This window comes from Lissotriton vulgaris, chromosome 4_1 (assembly GCF_964263255.1).
Source record: "Lissotriton vulgaris chromosome 4_1, aLisVul1.2, whole genome shotgun sequence".
NCBI classification, from domain to species: domain Eukaryota; kingdom Metazoa; phylum Chordata; class Amphibia; order Caudata; family Salamandridae; genus Lissotriton; species Lissotriton vulgaris.
In genome coordinates, this window is record NC_141691.1 from 138792420 (window position 1) to 138814720 (window position 22301).

The 22301-nt window shown below is 45.4% G+C and overlaps 1 pseudogene; it reads right to left on the reverse strand.

Annotated features, from left to right (window-relative positions):
- Window positions 1–5912: 5912 nt before the first annotated feature.
- The window catches only part of LOC147718485 (uncharacterized), a 100393-nt pseudogene continuing 84004 nt past the window's right edge, over window positions 5913–22301 (reverse strand).

The following is a 22301-nucleotide window of genomic DNA, read 5'->3' on the forward strand; positions in this document are numbered from 1 at the left end:
TCTGACCTCGAGGAACTCTCTCCACTGCTCTTTTCTGGAGCATTAGAGAGAGCTCTTGTTGAAGTAGGCGTAGATTCTTGTGCTGCATAGGACATGGTGGGTTCGGAGGAGGATGTTCCACAAACTCCAAAGTGTGTCCGAAGCGAACTAATTGCAGCACCCAACGATCTGTTGTAATTTGCTTCCAATTGTGAAGGAAGTTGGTAATTTTTCCTCCAACTGCGAATTGTGGAGAAGAGGTGCAGGCATGCTGGAGAAAGCAGTCATTGGCGTCTGTAATTATCCTTCTTTCCTCCTTTCCCTCGAAAGGACGACTTGTTGTAGGAAGCTCGTCCTTGTTGCTGTCGCTGCTGATATTGAGGCTTGTACTGCTGAGAAGAGTTATAAGCGGACTTGTAACCTTGATAGCTGCCTCGATTCTGCTGCCCTCTACCTCTGGATCCTCGAAAGGAATTAGTTTTGTATTGTAGGGTGCCTAAGGCTTTCGCCGTGTCGGTATCCTTCTTAATACCTTGCAGCATATCATCGATATGTTCACCGAAGAGCAGTTCTCCATCAAATGGCATGTCTAGAACTTTGGCTTGCACATCAGGCCGGAATGCTGTGGCTTTGAGCCAGCCCTGGCGTCTCAAAACCGCTGCTCCTGCCAGTTGACGAAATCCTGTGGAAGCGATATCCAAGGCCACATCGATCATTTCTGAGGCAGAGCGTTCGCCCTCCAGTAAAATTTTCTTAACCTCTTCTTTCTGGTCTTCTGGGATTTCCTCTAGATATGGGGCTATATCTGCCCAAATCTGTCGATTGTAGCGACCTAGTAATGCTAGAGAATTTGCAGCCCTGACTGATAGGGCGGACATAGAAGAAAATCTTTTGCCGATGGCATCAAGTTTTCTTCCCTCTTTATCAGGAGGCGCTGTTATTGCCGCTGACGGGTTGCTAGACTTCTGCTGAGCGGCCTGTGATATGACTGAGTCCGGTTTAGTTTGGCCAGTTAAACATGCGGGAGCAGTGTCTGGGGCTTTGTACTTCCTTTCAAGTCTACCTGGCACTGGAATGAGAGAGGAAGGATTTTTCATAATTTTAAGTCCTTGCTCCCATATATAATCGATTACTGGGATGGATCGAACAGATCTTTTGAAGGATTCCTTAAAGTCATGGAGGAAACAGTCCTGCGTTTCCGAAGCTATTTGGATGTTGAATCTTGCAGCCGCTCTCCCTACTATATTATGGAATCCCCCTAAATCTTCAGGGGGTGAATCATCCTGTACTTGCTCTGGGGATGCCGGATCCTGGTTGGCGTTGTCATCAGAATCCTCATCATGTATTTCACCTTCCTCATCTTGGACTTCATCATGTCTCATTTCTTCCTCATATTCATCCTCATCAGAAGAAATTTGAGGAGGCAATTTCTCTTGCTCCTGATGCACAACCAGCGGAGGTGGTCGCTGGCGACGTTGAGGGGTTGGAGCTTCCTGCTGCGCTGGCACACCTGAAGCAGGAGCAGAAGACGGAAATCTTTGCCTATAGTCTGAAATCAGAAACTGTAGGTCAGAGACAATTGACGCCGGAAGGCATACCATAGGCTGAACAGTGGTATGCTGTCGAACTTCTTCTTGAATCGTCACCTCTTCAAGATCTTCACAGTCTGAACTCTCATGAACCTTGATGTTAAGATGAGAGGGACTGGATGCTATGGGAAACATGTTCTCCACGTCAGGGTCTTCTGCTTCTAGAAACTGCGTTGGCAGCAGTTGCTGGACTTTGCTAGGTGAAGTCATCTCTGGTGTCACCATGCATGATGACATCTTAAAATGGGTATAGGAATACTTCAGTGATGGAGAGCCCTTTGAGTGTAGATTCATTGTAGCGTCTGATGGAGCGTCTACAATAGTTGACATTTTATCATACATTTTCATCGTCGACTGCATCGACGTCGATGATGTCCTCGTCGACGTCGACGACAATGCCCTCGTCGACGGCGGCGTCGACACTGCAGAAGTCGACGACGATGGCTTCATTGACGGTGTCGTCGTCGACGGGCTCGTCGACGATGGGGTCGTCGTCGACGGTGTCCTCGTCGACGGTGTCGTCGTCGACGGTGCCCTCGTCGACGGTGTCCTCGTCGACGGTGTCGTCGTCGACGGTGCCCTCGTCGACGGTGTCGTCGTCGACGGTGTCCTCGTCGACGGTGCCGTCGTCGACGGTGTCCTCGTCGACGGTGCCGTCGTCGACGGTGTAGTCTTCGTCGACGAGGAAGTCTTCGTCGACGGTCTCGACGTCGACGGTGTCTTCGTCGACGGTGGCTTCGACGACGATGAAGTCTTCGTCGACGATGAACTCGACGTCGACGATGGGTTTTTCGTCGACGCTGGAAGCCTTGCCTTCGTCGATGATGAAGCAGACGTCGACGGGAGCGTCGTCGACGGTTTTGTGAGAGGAATAACAGAAGGTATTGACCTACCCATCGTCGACGACGTTGTGGCAGTGGAAGCCATGGAGAAAGTAGACGCCGTGGATGTCGAAATGGATACTGTCGACATCGTCACAGGCAGGCCAGAAGATACCACAGCAGGCTTTTTGAAGGTTGTCATCTGAAGAGAAGGCTTGACCTTAGGATGACCCTCCATAGATTTTGGCTTCTTGTGAGGAGGCACAGCAGACTGACCTGGAGATGTCTGTCGAGGCCTTTTAGGAGAGGAGTGGAAACTTCTGAAGGAACACTCACTCTCACCTGAGGAGACTTGGTCCTTGTCCTTCAGTCTCTGGAGCCACAGAAGCAGTCGCCCTTCCCTGTCTTTCAATGTCTTGACCGGGAGAGTGCGACAAATCTTACATTCCTTGGCAGAATGCTGAGGATAGAGGCAGTACAAACATTCTTCATGCTTGTCCTCTATGTGTAACCTCATTTTACTACATGAGGCACATGGCCTAAAAAGACCTTTTTTAGGAGTAGTAGACATATTAAATACTAATACTCCTTTTCCAACTAACTCTGAAGAAATAGTAGGCAAAAAACCAAAGATATAGGAAAAAACCTGAGCAGAGCTCAGTGGAGACTCCTCTGCACGACGTGCGGTAGAAAATCTGAGGGACTAGGGCTCCTTCCAGGAAGGTGAGAAGGGTGATGGTAGCTGATTGGCTCCTGGCCAAAGTTTGGTCCTTTTTACATAAGGACCTAGATAGGCTACTAATGTGAGGCCTCTGGCCTAGTACTAAGTATATGTCTATGTGACATTACTATTGTTATTTACCGGGGACTCCTACCCCGACGACGGGGAATGATTCAGGCATGTGAATCTATGAAAGATACCCATAATACTGGATAATGGGTACATTTATCGAAAAACCCAACCTGTGTAACAACTGAGTTGTCTCTAGCAAATGATGGAGCACTATCTCTGGAGACTCTGCTTTGATCAGCCAGTCGTCCAGATAAGGGAATACCGGAATCCCTGACCTTCTGAGATGTGCAGCCACCACAACCATCACCTTGGTGAAGACTCGAGGCGCAGTAGTAAGACCAAATGGAAGGACCGCAAACTGGTAGTGTTGCGAGCCCACCGTAAAACGGAGATACTTCCTGTGCGACTTCAGGATTGGGATGTGAAAATACGCATCCTACAAGTCGATTGACACCATCCAGTCCTCTTCCACCAGCGCCTGAAGAACCTGTGCAAGGGTGAGCATCTTGAACTTCTCCTGCTTCAGGTAAAGGTTCAAGATCCTGAGATCCAGGATTGGACGAAGTCTGCCATCCTTCTTGGGGATCAGGAAATACCGGGAGTAGCACCCCTGACCCCTTTCCTGCTCTGGAACCACCTCTATCGCACCCTTTCTGAACAGTACCTGTACCTCTTCCTGAAGGAGCAACAGGTGGTCCTCCAAGCAAAAATCCTGGCGAGGAGGGTAATTGGGAGGGAATTCCCGAAAGGGAAGAGCATACCCATTCTCTACGAGATTGAGAACCCAAAGATCTGATGTAACCGATTCCCAATTCCATAGTAAATAAGTAAGCCGACCTCCTACAGGACCCACATGATCCGGAATGGCGGATCTAGGGCTGCTTTGCTGTTGTAGGTGGGGGGGTGGGTATTAGAGAAGGAAGTGGAGGAGGAGGAGGCTTGACGTCCACGAGGACGACCCCTTTGTCTACCCCTGTAGGACTTGTACAAAGGATTTTGTTGCTGCAGCTGCTGCTGGTCCTGCTTATAGGTACGAAAAGTAGACCTTCCAAAACCCTTGTACTTCTTGGTGAAAGAGCCTCTAGTCTGCAGACCTAGAGATCTTGCTGTCGCTCTGCTATCTTTAAACCTTTCCAAGGCAGCATCAGCTTTCTTTCCGAAAAGGCCTGTGCCATCAAAAGGCAAATCCATCAGAGCAGCCTGGACATCAGCTGAAAACTCAGAAGTCTTTAACCAAGCAGCTCTTCTAGTGACAATTGAAGACCACGTGATCCTAGCCACTAAATCTGCTGTGTCCATACCACTTTGTATGACCTGACGAGCTGCAGCCTGCGTTTCAGATATCACTTCACTAAAGTTCTTCCTATCCTCCTCAGGAAGCTTAGATGATAGCTGCTTCACTGTGTCCATCAAAGCATGGACATATCTGCCTAGCAGACAAGTAGCATTCGTGGATTTAAGGGCCATACTACTTGACGAAAACACCTTTTTCGCATTTTGATCTTGCTTTTTAGAGTCTTTATCTCCAGGAACCTGGGGAAAAGCACCAGCCGATTTCTTTGAACAAGCAGCTTGGACCACCAAACTTTCTGGCAGAGGATGAATAGACAAGAATTCAGGATCTCCAGGTGCCACCCTATAGCGCCTAGCAACTGATATTGACACCGCAGGAGCAGTAAGAGGCCTGTTCCAGACTTCAAAGTAGGTTCAGTAAGTGCCTCAGTAAATGGTAGAGTTGTCTCAACCACAGAAAACGGAGAATGGAGAACCTCCTTAAGGATGTTAGACTTGAACTCCACAGATGGTAAAGTCAAATTTAAGAGTTCAGCAGCTTTCTTAATTACCACATGGTAAGGAGCCACATCCTTTGAAGGTGCATCAGACACAGCAGGTAACTCCCATTCGGGAGAAAGGTCCAAACCACTTGCATCCTGCAACTCTTCGAAGTAATCCTCCTGATCCTGAAGTTCGCCTTCTTCAACCTCAGGTTTCTCATAATTTCTCTCCTCCATAAGGCGCTGCGCTCTACACCTCGACCACTCCATTCGAACCGATGTCGTCAGATCCGGTAACAACTCCGACGGAGCCAGGGCCGGCGTTGAACGAGGAGCTGGAGCCGCCTTAGAATGGGAAGCTGGAACCGGATTTGACTCCTCTTGTTCCTCGAGTTGGTGAACTGGAGCCGCCGAAACCTGAGGAGCTTCAACTTTCTCTTCTTCATGCACCGAAGACTGGTACGGATCCGGAGACGGATTCGATTCCGGATTCGGAGTCGGCTCCTGAGACTGTAAATGCGAGGCCTCACCTTCAGGCTTACGAGCTGGAGAGGGAGATATCATGCCCTTATGATGTCTTCGAGATGATGACTTCTTTTTCGAGTCTGACTCTCTCCCGGAATGGTGTCTCGAACTGTGCTTCTTCCTCTTATGTTTCTTCTTCGAGGAACCCGAAGCATGCCCCGAAGCCGACTTCGAAGCCGACTCCGATCGAGACCTCGACCTCGTCTTTGACTTCGACCTCGATTGTCTTGATCTTGACCTCGAAGTCCTCTTGGCATCCTTACCCTTAATTTTGGCAAGAAGGAGTTTCGCCTCCCGTTCTCGAAGAGCCTTTGGATTAATCTTTGAACAGGAACGACAGCCCTTGACATCATGATCCGAGCCCAGACACCACAAACAGTCACCATGTGGATCAGTAATGGACATCATTCTGGCACACGAGTCGCATGGCTTAAATCCCGTCTTCTTTGATGACATCTTCGACGGAAGACAGCACTGCAACAGATACAGAATTAAAGTTCACAATAGTAACAGAGTTACTATCCACACAATAGAAGATCCCAAGAAACCGTTAGCGTCGACGACGCGGAAAAAAGGGAACTGATGTCATTACGTCGACGTAGGCCTAATAAGGGATCGGTGATGCCAGTCAGAGTCGCGCGCGATGCCGTGCTCCTATGACGTCGTCCACGCCGGCGTGCTACAAAAGAATTTTCCGAACGTTGCTGACGCAGGGGGATATTCACAAGGTGAGGAATCCACTGGCAGATGTATCTATCAGAATGCCAAACCACAAGATGAGCCATAAAACGAGTCGGCATGTAAAGGATACAAAAAACGAGATGTGAAATATGATATTCTTAAAGATTAAAACAGGTTATTTCTTGACCGCCTGTATTCCTTTAGTATATTAGATTATATCACTGCATTGACAGATTTTAAAATTAATAGTTAATTTTAAACCACTTCCAGTGCCCTAAAAACGCTGCCACGAGTGAGCCAGCTGTCAGTTTGCATATTCGCTTTATATTGGTCCATATTGTTGTCATAGGTGGAGCAATACATACACAGCAACACACACGCGCACTCATCGTATCCCTTGCACGTACTAATTTAAATTATTTTGGAATATGTGTTCAACACAAGGAAACCGGCAATAACACCCACTGTGCAAGTACCAGAGAAATATCATGTGTTGCACCTCAGGCCCATTCAAGGTTTGATTGATAACTACCATTTTAACCATTTACATAAACACATGCACTTTACTCTTCACAGTCAAAAAGGAGGTGAGCGTTGGCCTAGACTAATTATTAATGAATAGTAAAGTGCATGTGTTCTCAAATTTGCTTGAAAATGCCCCATTTTCCCACTCATTTTTCAAACTTTTCTCGGGGGAGAACACCCGCCCCCCCCCCCCCACCCCTCCCAAACCCTCCTTAGATCATTTAGGCTCGCTCGCTTATCACGGTATGCTCCACCACAAATTTTACACCACCACCACTTTCAAATCTCACCAGCTGCCACTGCCTAAGAGTGATGGGAGCAGAAGGGGACCCTAAGCGTGATGGGACTTGGAGAAAGGAGCCACAGATGGGGACCCCGAGAACGATGGGACAAAGCACGGGCCTGAGAACGATGAGTGAAAATGGGAGGCACTGGTGGCAGGGACCACTGATATAAAGTGAGCAGTGAGTGCAAGAGTGTGTGAAAGCAGAAACAGAGGGGGTTGGAGACAACTGATTAGAAGTGAAGCCCTAAAGAAAGAGCCACAGAAAGAGAGGGAGAGAAAACAGTCTCTCCTGCACTGTGGTGCAAGAACTGGATAGAGGTTTAAAGACCATAAGTGCATGAGACAAAAGAGGCTAACGCCTGTGGGTTGTGGGATGATTATCAGTATCCAAAGCCAGTGGCTGAAACTGGAGGCCAAAATAAGCCAAATCTTTATGTGAGTCTCTCTTCGACCAATTCAGTTGGACCCAGGTGACACTTGGGCTCTCCCTCTCTCTCAAATTGGTCAGGAAATTCCATCATGTGAAATACAGGTTTTCCAAGTAATGATCAGTCCTGTTCCCAGTCTGCATCCTCTCTATAAAGTCCCCACACTAGCCTAAAACAGAGATTTCCCAGATAAGGAGTGGTTCTGTTCCCAGTCTGCACCCTCAACTGACGAATCCCTACCAGGCATTTATAAAGATTTCCTCATCCTTCCCTTTTCCCTTTCTCCTCTTTCCAGGTATCCATTGGCCGCCACCCCCCCTCTTCCCCAAATAATCTCCTCATTTAGGCTCACTCGCTTGTCGCGGTGTGCTACACCACACATTTTACACCACCACCACTTTCAAATCTCACCAGCCGCCACTGCCTAATAGTGATGGGAGCAGAAGGGGACCCTGAGCGTGATGGGACTGGGAGAAAGGAGCCACAGATGGGGAACCTGAGAACGATGGGACAAAGCAGGGGCCTGAGAACGATGAGTGAAAATGGGAGGCACTGGTGGCAGGGACCACTGACATAAAGTGAGCAGTGAGTGCAAGAGTGTGTGAAAGCAGAAACAGAGGGGGTTGGAGAGCACTGATTAGAAGTGAAGCCCTAAAGAAAGAGCCACAGAAAGAGAGGGAGAGAAAACAGTCTCTCCTGCACTGTGGTGCAAGCACTGAATAGAGGTGTAAAGACCCACAGTGCATGAGACAAAAGAGGCTAACGCCTGTGGGTTGTGGGATGATTATCAGTATCCAAAGCCAGTGGCTGAAACTGGAGGCCAACATAAGCCAAATTTTTATGTGAGTCTCTCTTCGACCAATTCAGTTGGACCCAGGTGACGCTTGGGCTCTCCCTCTCTCTCAAATCGGTCAGGAAATTCGATCATGTGAAATACAGGTTTTCCAAGTAATGATCAGTCCTGTTCCCAGTCTGCATCCTCTCTATAAAATCCCCACACTAGCCTAAAACAGAGGTTTCCCAGATAAGGAGTAGTTCTGTTCCCAGTCTACACCCTCAACTGACGAATCCCTACCAGGCATTTATAAAGATTGCCTCATCCTTCCCTTTTTCCTTTCTCCTCTTTCCAGGTATCCATTGGTCGCCAGCCCCCCTCTTCCCCAACTAATCTCCTCACTCTACTTCTATTGTTTCCTGCACCTTTACGCTCTTTCCCATACAAAATACATGAACTCGCAGCACCTACAGTGAAGTTATGGCTTTCCCGATGTTTCCTCTGCAGTGTGCCTGATATTCTGGCTTCCTTACAGGTACGAAATATTGCAATTCACTGTCCCTGCATTTCTCTGCCCTGCACGCTGTCCTGGAATTATGCACTCAGTTTATGCCTGTTACTCACTTCGCCAAAACACTGGTCTTATTCTGGGCTCTCATCCACTCATTTACTGTAATGCTACCTACTACAGGAGCCTCTGCCTTTTCTGAAAACACCTGTTGTTGAGGTCGATCTTTGGGGATATACTGAAGTGCAACTCCTTACAGTGGTCCTAACCGTTATCTGACATATCAAAGATGTTCAGAATCAGACTTGAAGTTCTTCCATCTGGGCAACTCTCTAGGCCCTGCTCATCAAAACAGGCCTTAATTTTCTCTTTTGCCACTTAGATTAATTCAGCAGACTACAAAGGCTTTGAACGCGGCTCTTTAGATGGTGTCTTGGGTGGCAACAAATGCACCGGAACAGTGCCTTGGAGGGCACTGACTTCTTTTGAGGCTTTGAACCAGATGGTGTCATGGTGCTAGGTTGCTTGCTGTTGGGGTCAGAGTCACCAAAGGATCAGGTTCACTCTTGGGGAATGGACCAGAGGCTAATGGAACCGTCCTGTATACTCAACCTGTGCATGGTTAGCTGATGGGCCAGAAATCCTGGCTCCATTTTTTTCACAGTCCAAATTGCCTCAGACAACGAAGAAGAAGCCCACGCTGGGGACTGGTGTGGAGGCTCCAAAGGTTCCAGAGTTTTCTTGAAGTAGATGATTTGTTCTTCCTGTGATCCTTTTTGTGAGACAATCTCTTGGAAGATTATTCCATATAAGGGGACTTACCTGAACGAAAAGGGTAAAACTTTGGCATATCACTACTGGTATTGCCTACAAACAGCATAGTGTTCTTCTCCCTGACAGCCTTCAGGTGGTTTATGTAGGAGACATTTGATATAATCGTTGTTGAAAAGCTGAGGAATTTGTTTGAGGCACCGAGAAGAGCTCTAGACCTGCATCGATGAAGTGCTTAAATACTTCGTTGTCGTCACATCCAGCGCTGAATAGCGCCATATGATGATGCAGGAGAGCTATTGCTGGGGAAGTAGTTTCTGAATTTCTAAGGCTTGCAGGAAGATATATTCACCAGAACTCATTTAACATTATTTACATTATTTCTTACGCAGCTAGAAGCATGATTTGTAAGGAGGTGAATCGCAGTGTGATCATCTATTGTTCCACTTAAGGTACAGCATAGTTATAAGTGAAATGGCAGATCTATAAAAAGCAGCGCTCCTAGAGAGAAGGAACGTTAACAAGTTCATCCTGACAGTCTAAAACTGTCACCGCGACAGAATGATCTAACTTACTAAGCACACATATATGACTCGTATCAGTAACCTCATTTGCATATGTTCACACTGCCTTCTTCACAAATGCTCAAACCTTTATGAGCAAGATTTTATGAAGTCTCCCACAAATCTAATTTTGTCTTTATGCTGCAGCTAATTGTTTCCTGGGCAACCAATGCACTTTGCCCAAGAAGAACTACAAATCATGAGAATTCTCGATCACACAGCCCTGCCCACAGCACGCAATGCAAAAGGATGCCATATTGACCACGAATGGAGAATCTCGATCGCCCGTTAGTTCTAGTTTTGTGGAAGAGAATTACTGTCAGCCTTCTTTCATGCCAAGAGAGCATTGCATACATTTAGTCAGTTCTTTTGGTGCTGCCTCCTCGAGGAGCTGTTGAAGTCTCATGTTCTGAACATTGGTTAGGTTGAAGGTAAGAGACTTTTATAGTACCCTGTGCAAGCATTTTGACATACTTGGTTGGGTTTGATGCCAACTATTGGCCCGGTTGAGAGAACCGTGGAACTTCGCAAACCCATACATTTATCAGCAAAAGGAAAAAGAAACAACTACAATTCTAAAGGAAAGTGACTGGTAAATCAAACCTGTGTCTGCTGGTTGTCACAAAGAAATAAGTGGCCTACTCATATTTACCGGTTCACAATCTGACTGTCACATTTGTCACCAGAGGCTACTTCCATGCCACTGTGCAATCTCCATCACTAGTGAGACGCCCATCTCTTGGGGAGTAGTAAACTACACGTGTGGCCATGGTTCTACAACAGCTGCCAATGATGAAAGTGTGGGGTAAGGCCCAAAAAGCCTCCTGGGCACATCGAGGTGAGACTAATGTCCTGCTACCTGTTGTGTAAAACATTATTCCGGTTTGATACAACGAAAAAACAAATGCATCTTTAAAATCTATAAGGCAAAGTGAAGCAGGGTTGCTCAATGATACAAATGTGCTGAAAATCAACAGATCAATAAAAAGAAGAATAAGAGTCATTCTAGATCAAGGTGGCACAGCAGCAATCATTTTGCTGGATCCAAGTGCTGCCATCTACACTGTTTCTCATGATAAACTCCTAGTCAAACTGCAGGACTGATGAACCAGAGGACAGGCGTTTAACTGATTCTCCTCATTTCTTAAAGAACGTTGCTTGCATGATTTTGAGACGACTTCCTACTCTGATATTATTCCCATGGAGTGCAGAGTCTAGCTGAGTCCACACTGTTTTATATTTAACTACATCCCTTGGCAGACATCGTACAATCTATTGCTTCACACTCCTCTCCTATGCAGTTGGTCTTCACTTTGTCCTCAGTCCAAGGCACAAACTCCAGCCAGCTATGAAATTGCCTGGTTGCCGTCCACCTTAGGCTCCTTTTCACATCCTAAAGCCTCGATAAAAGACTTGGGGGTATGTTTCGATAATATGCTTTCTTTTGAATCTCATACTGGAAAGTTAACCACATGCTGTTTTGGTCGTTCAAGATACTGAAGGCAAATGCTTGGCCTCTTCCCTAAAGCACACAGAAAACTAGTGCGGGTGCTGATTATACAGTGGGAGGACTATAGAAATGTTCTCAATTTGAAATTACCCAAAAACTCCTAACTAGGTTACAGATCATTCAAAACGCAGCTGCACGGGTACGTCTTCACACTCCCAAGAGACAATTGGTTTCTGGTCATCTGTTCAGTCTTCATTGGCTTGCACTTGGTAAGCAAATTGAATTTAAACCTTGCTTTTTGTCCAAGGCAAGACACTGGACCAGGCTACCTTAGGCATTAGGTTAAACCATATATGCCCTCAAGACAATTAAGATCTTCAAATGGCAAGCTAGCCTCTGTTCCCAGAACTAATAAAATAAGACAAGGAGGTTGTTCCTTCTCGTATTTGGCCTCCAGACTCTGGAACTCTTTCCCCTGTCAGTTTTGCTCCACTCCTGATGAGGCTTCATTTAGGAACAAGTTAAAAACACAGTTACATTAGCCCATTCAGAGACCCACATTTCAGGTTAGGATGATTTTAGCACTGGGAAGCTTCGTTTTGGTGACCCATACGCTTTATAAAAAATATAAATAGATATAAAAATATGATGCCTAATAGGTAGACTCTTTAAAGTTAATACAGTGACAATTTAATTGTTAGCTGGCTGATCATGTGTGAAACACGTAAAAATCCACATTGTGTTTAAATGTATTTAACAAGGAGCAACAGTTCATTTAGAGTTTTAATTAAATTTTCGATTAGTTGGGAAAATTAAAAAAAAAGAAAGACAAAATGCTGGATGAAATATAGACCACACAACACTGCCTTCCTAATTTTAAGGCTACGTGGAATATCGATGCTCCACCTTCTACCATCGGATTGCAAAACCACGCATATTTATTTTACTTAGTCACATCTATTCCTGTTGGCAGAACTTCACATTCTTCACCTTCTAGTGGCTTCTTGGACTGTGACAAACAGCACGGCTTTCTTAGGCACAACCCCATTCTAACTGTACTGGTGACTGTTATGCTCCTCCGATGGTTAGTGGTTAGTCTATTACTTTCCTTTAATTCTTTCACCCAGATTTTCAGCTGATATCTTTTAATCTTGTCTTCTTAAAATGAGCCATTCCATGCATTAAATCTATGCTCTTGCTCGAGGGGACATAGTCATGACCAATGTTGCTCTCTAATTTATTTCCTTTATGTGTAGCAATAAAGGTGATTCGTGCACTGCAGACAAGGCTATGTGCACTGAAGACAAGCAACAACTTAATATGCAAGTATGTGCTGCGTGCAAGATACCAAAATCAGTGGCATAGCAAGGGTACCATCTGCCCTAATATAAACCAGAACAAAACTGCCCTCCCTTCACCTTTGGGAAGGTATTAAAAGACACCCATTACAGGGGCGCATTGGGCTCCTTACACCTATAAACCCAGTGACACTGAATATATTTTCTAATCATTCTAGATATCATTCCTCTCTCTTCGCTATCCTCATGAATCTTTATCTCCTCCTCCACCTTTTCGTATCCCTATCCACTTCCACTCAACCTCTCTCGCTTTTCCTTATCTCGTCCCTCCCTTTCTTAAAGTTTTTGTCTTCTCTGCATGGCCCTCATTAGCTTTCCCACTTTTCTTTTTCACTTTCCGCTCTCCTCTATTTCTCCCTCATCCTGCTTCCTCTCTTCAGTCTACATCCTACCATGCTCTCTTTTCCAAACTCTCTCTAATCTCCCTGTCCTCTCTCTCTCATTCTACACTTTCTCTATCAAATCTATATCTTGACTATGCTTCACTTCTACTCATCTCGTTCATAATCTTGGAGCTCCTTGGTTGTCTACTTTGTCCACCTATCCCATTTAAAAAAGAAAAACCTGTTTTATTCAAGTTTTCAATTTGTTGCATTTGAAGAACACACCTACACTACAACCCATTTCGGATGACAGATTCATGTGCAAAGCCACTTAAATAATGTACTAGTGAATTTCGTTCCCAAGGAGATTAACCCATTGACCTAGTTAGTGTGTGTTGCTGCCCTGTTAGTCTTCTAATTGTCCATTTCAATCCTTTTCCATGCCTCTCTTGTTACCTATCGCCTTTTGTTCTTGTCAACCTTCCTTCCCCTTTTCTCTCCTTTCTATGTTTCACACCCCTTTCTTTTCCTCTGCATTTCTTGATTATTCACTTCTTCCTTTTTACTGTCTCACTCCCTTATTTCATCCTCTCCATTCATGCACCCTTTTCTCTCTACACTCAAATCTCCCCTTTCTCTCGCCCTCTCCTACAAATATTCTTCTCTCCATCTTTCTATTATTTCTATCATTCCATTTATTACGCTTTTTTATCCTGCACCTTTTTCTCTTTCCAGTCCCGTTCCTCATCTTTTCTCCTTTTCCCTACTCTCCCATGTTTAATTTCATTTTGTCTTTCCCACATACGTCCTTTGTCCATTTTCTAATGCTCTGACTAGCTTGCCTTTATTCCCTATACTTCATACTCTATTCTCACCTTCCCTTCTATTTCTTCCTTTATTTCCATCACTCTTAGTTTGTTGCCCACTCCTCCTCCCAACCTCTTTCTATCCCGCTCTATTGAGTTCCAAACTTCTGTTTTTTCTTGATTTCCGTTGTGTTTTCAACTCATCTATCAACTTGCAAACTGTACCTCTAGTGCTGAAATGGGTATGCCTAGCTAATCATTCTCATGACACTAACAAAACAAGCATTTGCAATGCAATAGGTCTCGCAGCATTAAAGTTTGAGTTATTGGCATTGTAAATGACAATTCTTTGCATTAATTTTTCTTTAATTTGCAATTGGTATATAAACATTGTTTGTGAATGGCAGAGGGAGGCAGAGACAACTGCACATGAGAGAGGCTGAGAGGGTCAACACGAAGGAGGGGGCAGATTGGTGTACACAGAGGGACGGAGACAGGGGGTGTAGAGGAGGACACAGGAGGGCATAGGGAGGCACAGAGGTCACACGGCAGAGGGAGAGAGGAATGCACACAAGCAAGGCTGAGTGGTGCAACACGAGGGATGGGGCAGATTGGGGCAGACAGAGGGACTTAGACGGGGGTGTATAGGTGCACACAGGATACAAGAGAGTCCAGGAGGAGTGCATAGGGAGGCACCGAGGTTACACAGCCGGAGGTACAGAAGAATGCACACAAGAGAGGCTGAGAGGTGTCACACAGGCAAGGGGGAGCAGATTGGCACACACAGAGGGAAGGAGAGAGAGAGATTGAGCACATGGGGACAACCCAAGACAGGGGATGGCCCGCCGCGGGAGGGGAACCCGGGTGCCCCTAATCCAACCAACGAGGACCACAGAGGCAAGGTGGCAGTGGAACTCCCCTGCCCCCAGGGGGAGTGACTGCTTCCGCTGGAACATATCGCATCAGCTTGCAAGTCTGGATATTTGCAACATAAATACTGCACCAATTGACCATACTATTATAACATTCCAAACAAATGACTTACATCAAGGAGGAACAAATAAGAGTAAGGAATCCCAAAGGAGACAGGACACATTTGTAACATCCAGGAACCCATGGTCACTCGTGGTACTGTATCTGTCTACTTAAAGCTAGTTTTGCCCACCATACTTTCTCCCCCTCAAGGTTCGTAGGGGCAGTAGCAGTACCTTGTGGAAGCCAAGTTGAATACTGCTGAGACCCATCATGACTACTAAAGACAAGTTGTTCATAGGTCCTAGCAGATCACCAGCCCCACAAAATAATGGAAATTCATAGTCATAACCCAGTCTGCAACACAGGTGCTGACCACAGACTACTTTTTTTAACATGTCATTTCTGGAAGCAATAATTATGTACCCAACATTTTTTTCTAAATGTCAATTAAGTTTAACTGCCACCTATAGTGAAATTAAGAACAATGTATATGAGAGTCCGGTTGTTGCTTTACAATGCAATCTGTCAATGGAAAATGATCTGCAATGATCAAGTTCCACGCAGGGTGAAATATGTTGGGGCTGTTTTTATTAGTCCTCTGGCCTTTTTGATAGCTTTATTCAATAATAAAGCTTTTGATATGTTTTATAAACCTGGCTTTTCAAACTTTGAAACTACTTGCTTTGAGGATTGTGTCAGAATGGTGGTTTAGCCTGCAGCATCAATAGGGAAGATTTCCTTAATTGGATTAAAGACACTTGGAGTGTGGGATCCATGAGCAAGTCATTCAGGCCCATGACATCGCATCATACAGGGGTCATAATGCAAATATGAGACATCTGTTTAATACAACTTCTGCCCATCAACGAAACAGTTGAACAATAAACTCCTGCAGAGATATAAAAACAGGGGCAGTCATTGTTAATGAAAGAGGATGGAAGATATGCAGTATGGTAGACAGTGAACCTTACAAAATGAATTGCAAATTGAACTACTTCAAGTCCCCCACAGCAAATGTGAATAATATATGGTGCTTCAGCCAGACACTTTCAAGGGTTCAGTTAGTCAACAAAAACTTCAACGGTACTATTTAAAGTGAGTCTCTTACATTACCTTGCTGCAAAGCTATTTACCAAACATTTTAAATGTTTAACTTAATAAATTCAACTTGTTGATTGGACACCATATAGTGCACATACAAAACATTCCTCAGCAAGCCGACGTGCTGTTTGGGACCACGCATAGTTCTGCATCTTTAAGGTACCGGTCAGTTAAACTCTTTAAGGAGTAAATACTAAATACTACGAACCGTACATAGTTTTGAAATACGCCATGTTTCTCAATAATAATCAGTTCTAAAAATTACATGTGCATATTTACAAACAGTAAAGTAAGAGTCATGCCTTGCAGCCAACTGCAAGTAGGGCATGAAGAAGAACTATCGTCACTACAGTTGCAATCGCAATTCGTCGGTTGTCATCTCGAACAGCTGGCCAAAAGGTCAGGACCAATACAGACCCTGAAATGCACATTGTAAGCACAACTAATATCCACCGCATCGATTCAAAAGGAAAAATCCACAGCAACTAGAACAAGCTTGGTGCAGGGCAAATTTAAAGCAGTAGCATCCTAAATGCCCCCGAAAGCCCGCCGTGGCCGCCCCGGAAGTCAGGCACGGTCGCCTGTGACGGGGGCGGGGCCACGTCCAGACCGGAAGAGGAGGCAGGCAGAGTCGATGCGTCTCGCGGCCCGGGGCTCCTGTGAGCGGTGTAGAGCCCCGGGGCCGCGCCAGCAGGAGGTTGGGCGCCGCGTGCTGAGAGCAGAGTCCCCGACATTGGCCAGGTAAGTTCCAAAAGGCTGGGGGGGCTTGGTGCACTTGTGTGTGTATGCTCGTGTGTGTGTGTATGCATGTGTGTGACGATGACGGCGGGAGAGGGGGGGCCTCGGTGCACTTGTGCGTGTGTGCGCACGTGTGTGTATGTGTGAGGGGGGTTGTCTCTGTATGTATGTATGTATGTGCGTGCGTGCATGGGCGCTTGTGTGTGTGTATGCGCATGCGTGTGTGGTGTTGCTGCTTCCCAGGAGACAGCAGCTGAGCGCGTTCGCGAGCGCGTGGCCAGCGGAAATCGCCTCCTTGAAGAGGCAATGCGCGTGGCCGAGGCTGTCTCCTGGGAAGCACAGTCCATGACAAAAGATCTCGGCGAGAACAGCGCTGACGCGCTGTATCGCTACGAGACCTAAAAAAACGTACAGCTAGAAGTTCCAGCTTGAGTAACTGTTATCCCAGGCCAACTCCTCCACTTGGGTGGAGGAGCGTCACCCCACTGCTTTCTCGCAGTGTGAGAAAGCCAAAACATAAAATGGTAATACTGAGTTATTACCATTTTATGCTTGCTTTGCACAATGCGAGCGGGAGTGTGGGTGTTGCTGCTCTGCTCTTTGAGCAGGGGAGTAGTGGTTTGCCCACAAATGAGTGCACAAATTCTGTCTGGCCCAAAACAGTCATGCGCACTCTGCTCTTCTCTATGCCTGCATGGAGAACATGGCCACTCCATTAGCCCCTGGCTTGCGCGGCGTCCCGAAAAATCACAACGCTTCTTACAGTGTTGTGATTGGCTTAGGGGAGGGAGCCTGGCTGCCTGCTCCCTGTTCCAGGCAGAAACGTATGAGCCTAGAAGACACTGTACCCAACGGAAAGGTACGTTTAATTTTTAATATTTTTTTTAATTTCCCCCCAACCCCCACTTCTTCCAATCTCCCCCACCCCACCCGCGAGCAATGCCGGCTGGTCTGTTTATTGACCTTAGAAGGATGAAAGGCTTACCTTAGATACTGAGCTCAAAATTCACCTTAATATGGCTCATTATTCCAAGAATAGGGCCAAAGGCGCGCCAAAGGAAAGCCCGTCTGCGCCAGTTCGCGCCCAGACGGGGCTAGGGGTAGGAACCTATGTCGGATCTGAGAGAGGAAAGATGACCTTCTAAGCGGCAAAGATTCATGAGGAATAAGGTATGGATGAATTGTGCACATGTCCTGTTGGCAGACATTAATTCGCATTGTACTAACTGTAGATTTCATTTCCAAAAATCCCTCCCCACTTCAGCCACCTCCTACAATGGCAGAAAGTTCATTATGAGCCTACTCAATTGTCGCTCGCTTCCTAAGCATTCAACTGAAATCCATCTGCTTTTTGAAGAGAAGAATTTAGATGTTTTGTTTTTAACTGAAACATGGTTGAGTAGGGACACTGATTTTGATGTTGTACAATCGCTCCCACCTAATTATGCCATTCATAGGTTGGATCGTAGATCAGGCAGGGGAGGAGGCTTGGCCATAATCTACAAGACAGTAGAATAAATGAGAATCCAGTTCCTGATTGCGAAAGCCTTTCCTTTGTGATTGACTTAACATCTACGTTCACCTTCTCGGGCATTTTGATATATCATCCACCAGGTCCTCTTGGTCGGTTCAAGAAAGACCTGCCAGAGGTGGCAGCTAATTTAGCTAGCTCCTCCCCTAATCTTACAATCCTGGGAGATTTTAATTTGCATTTAGAGTATGAGTCATTAGCCTCCACACAAGGATTGGTGGATGAATTGGCTTTATTGCAACTCCAATTGAAAGTGAACAGCGATACTCATTTTAAAGGCATCTGTTGGATCAGATATTTTCCAACATTAGTCATCTTTTAGTTGGAGATGCTGATCCTATTATATGGTCAGATCACTTTATACTCCCCTTTGTGCTGATGCTATTAGAGGCGAATATATGTACGGCCAGAGGCACGAAAATCGCTCGTCGGTGGTCCCACGAGACACTTTCATTGATAAATTGACCAACACTGTTCCCATAGGCCATCCTAACCCGATCGTAGCTAATGATCATTTTAATAATTGGATTGATCAGACTCTTAACTCTGTCCTCCCTAAATCAGAAATCTCAGAAAAACTGGGAGAGAAAAATAATCCTTGGTACTCCCGTCACCTAGGCCAGCTGAAACAGATATGTAAAAAATGTGAGAGACAATAGAGGAAAGATTTTTCTGCATTGAGCAGAATTAAATATCGAGAAGCCATTAAAATATATAAAAAGGAAATTAAAAACGCACAAGATCTTTACTACCAGGGAAAGAGTCTCGCGGCGAGATCTTCGCGTGAGATATTTAAAATTGCTAACAAACTTCTCTCTACTGCCATTTCCTCTGTGGTTACAGAGAATATCCAACTGCGATGTGACCAAATTGCTGATTTCTTCGATGAGAAGATACAAACTATTTATAATTCATTCCCCCTGCTACTGTCTCTCAAAGGCCCGTACCAAGTGGTGGAGCCGACTCGCCCTTCCCCAGCCCGCAACTTGAATTTTTTCCCCTCTTGGATCTTGAGACCTTGGAAGGACTACTTAAAGAACTTAAATCGGGCTCTCCTTTAGACGTCGCGCCCCCCAGTGTTCTTCAAAAAGTCTCTGAAGTAGTGCCACCTGTTATACGTGATTGTATAAATTCTTCATTGAAAACTGGGATTGTGCCATCGCAATGGAAACATGCCAGAGTTAAAGCTTTTCTTAAAAAAACCTAACCTTGATCCCGAGAATTGGGGAAACTACCGTTCAATTTCCTTGCTTCCAGGGTTAGCAAACTTACGGAAAAATATACCAACTCAATTTAATCCGCATTCATGGAAAATAATAAACGGTTACATGCCACACAGACTGGATTTAGACCCCGACAAGGAACAGAAACAGTCGTGCTGGCGGCAGTAGAAGAAATCAGGAAGACCCTTGACGGTGGAGGCTGCGCTGTCCACATCCTGTTGGACCTCAGCGCAGCCTTCGATACCGTCAATCATCACCTCTTGATACAAAGATTGAGGGCTGCTGGAGTGACTGGGATGGCACCTAGGTGGCTCTAGTCCTTCCTTCAGGAGAGGCTTTATTCGGTTTTTGAAGGAGATTGCTCTTCGAAAGCTATCTCATTGACTTGTGGTGTTCCCCAGGGATCTTCCCTGAGCACCACGATGTTCAATGTTTATATGAGTTTGTTGGCAGAAACAGTACTCCCACTTGGGGTACAGGTCGTTTCCTATGCCGACGATACTCAATTGATAGTCTCCTTAAACCAATCTGACCTGGACTTGGCTACTTGTCTTCAGAAAGTCTTGGAATGGATGAGCAGCTCCTTCTTGAAGCTTAACGGAGCCAAGACCGAGCTCATGCTCTTTGGAAAATCTTCTCCTGTAAACATTGACCATCTGTGGCCTCATTGTTTGGGCTCCACCCCCGGTCCCAAAAAATCGTGTCAAGAGTTTAGGAGTATAGATTGACTCCAATCTAGATTTTGGAGATCAATCCCATACACTGGAAGCACATTGCTACGGATTGCTTAGAAGGTTTAGAAAGATACTTCCTATACTCCAGTTTGCAGCAAGACGATTATTGGTTCAGGCCATTGTATTGTCTCGACTCGATTACGGTAATGCATTATATTTGGGAGCCCCCTAGGCTACCATTAACAGATTACAAATTGTACAGAATTGTGCAGCACGTATGCTAATGAACATCCCCAAACGCACGTCTGCTAGGCCAGCCTGTTCTTTCTTCATTGGCTTCCTCTCCAGCAAAGAATACACTTTAAGGCTCTCTGTATTATTATTCATAAATCTCTAGCAGGTAAGGGCACGCCCATAATTTGTACTTGGAGTCAACGGTATGTACCTAATAGGACCCTTAGGTCAGGTGAAAAAGGCCTTCTGTGTGTGCTGAAAATCAAACATGCGCAAAGTGGAGGGCGACTGTTTTCATATAATGGTCCGAGGCCTGGAATAGTATTCCATTGTACATACGCTCTGAACCTGACCATCTTAAGTTTAGAAAACTTGTGAAAACGTTCCTCTTTCAGTAGCTGCCTCATGGATCACAGGGTATCTTAGAGCTGGGATGCCCCAGGGTAACCAAGCACTCTACAAATGTCTTCCCAAGACAACACATGCATCCTCTCCCTATCCCTCTTTTGATGCCCTTGAGTATGACATACTCCGAACAGTGGAGAGAAGGTAGTGCATCAGTGAAATGCTGCTGGTAGAGGGATAAAAGGGGTAGCGGGGTGAGGCGGCAGCAGGGGGCTGAACTGAGGGCACCCTCAGGAGAGAGACTGGGACCAGAGCCTCAGCAGTAGTTTAGAAATACAGAAGTGCTCTAAGCTGGGGCTGCTCTATCAGACCTACTGAACTACTGCCTCATGGCCTCAAATACTGTACAGCTGCCTTTATTTGCTCTTCTGTGATAGCTAAAAGTCGGACTAGGGGAGGAATCTGGAGTTCTTGACTGACAATGACTAGACTCCTGTTCTTCTGGGTGACTACTTTGGGAAACATGATTCAGTTTCCAGGCAAAACACACACATTTTTCAACACTGACTGATTACACCTCCAGGCTCCTTCCAAACAGAGGCAAACAGATCTTGAAGCTGTGCTTTTCTAGCCCTACCTGTGGCTGCTGAAGTGCAGGGCTTGGCCTGGATTAACACCAAGTACAGTGATAACTTTACATTAAGATAAAAAGTTATTCAATTTTAAATTTGAAAAAAAAATGCCTAAGGTAGCACATGTAACAAACTGTTTTTCGTGACCCCCAATGATGTCCTTATCCATGGATTCCCTCACTATCACCCTCCAACAGTGTCCATCTCTCAAACGCCCCTTTCTCACAAACCATAAATTTGTTGTATAGCACTACTCTTACCAGTGTAGGGTGTCAGAGCACTTTACAACACACACATACATTGTACAGAGACAATGAATCATATGTGTGTAAATCAGTCTATAGAAAATGTTACATAAGATAATGAGGATTAAAATATATAGGAATTGCATGTCATCGATACTAGTAGGCTGTATATTTTAATAGTGTTTGGTCAGTAGAAGCACAAACTCAGGATTTAAAACAAACCCCAGTGGTTGGAGTTACCATTACTAATAAAACTATTTCCACCCAAACAAACCCTTTTTTAGCAACATTAGGATAATGAAAGCCCAGGAAAAAACACACTTTTAACCTGTACCATGCAGTTTGCAAGCAGCTCTTTGATAACAAAATTCATAGGTGACTGTGCTATATTAGGATTGTAACTTATGAATTGCAAGTAACAAAAGGATCTCTGTGACAAAAGATAACAACTTGAGCTATCCGCATAAATACAGTTCTGTTATCTGCATGATGCACGTTCTTCGCAGCAGGCATATTAAACCTCTACACTACTTTATAAGTCAATACTACTACTAGACAAAGATCAATCTCTTTCAAGCAAGAACATTAATCACCAGTTATCTTGACATTTTATTGTTGCCTGAAAACTGCTGAACACACAGCACAAC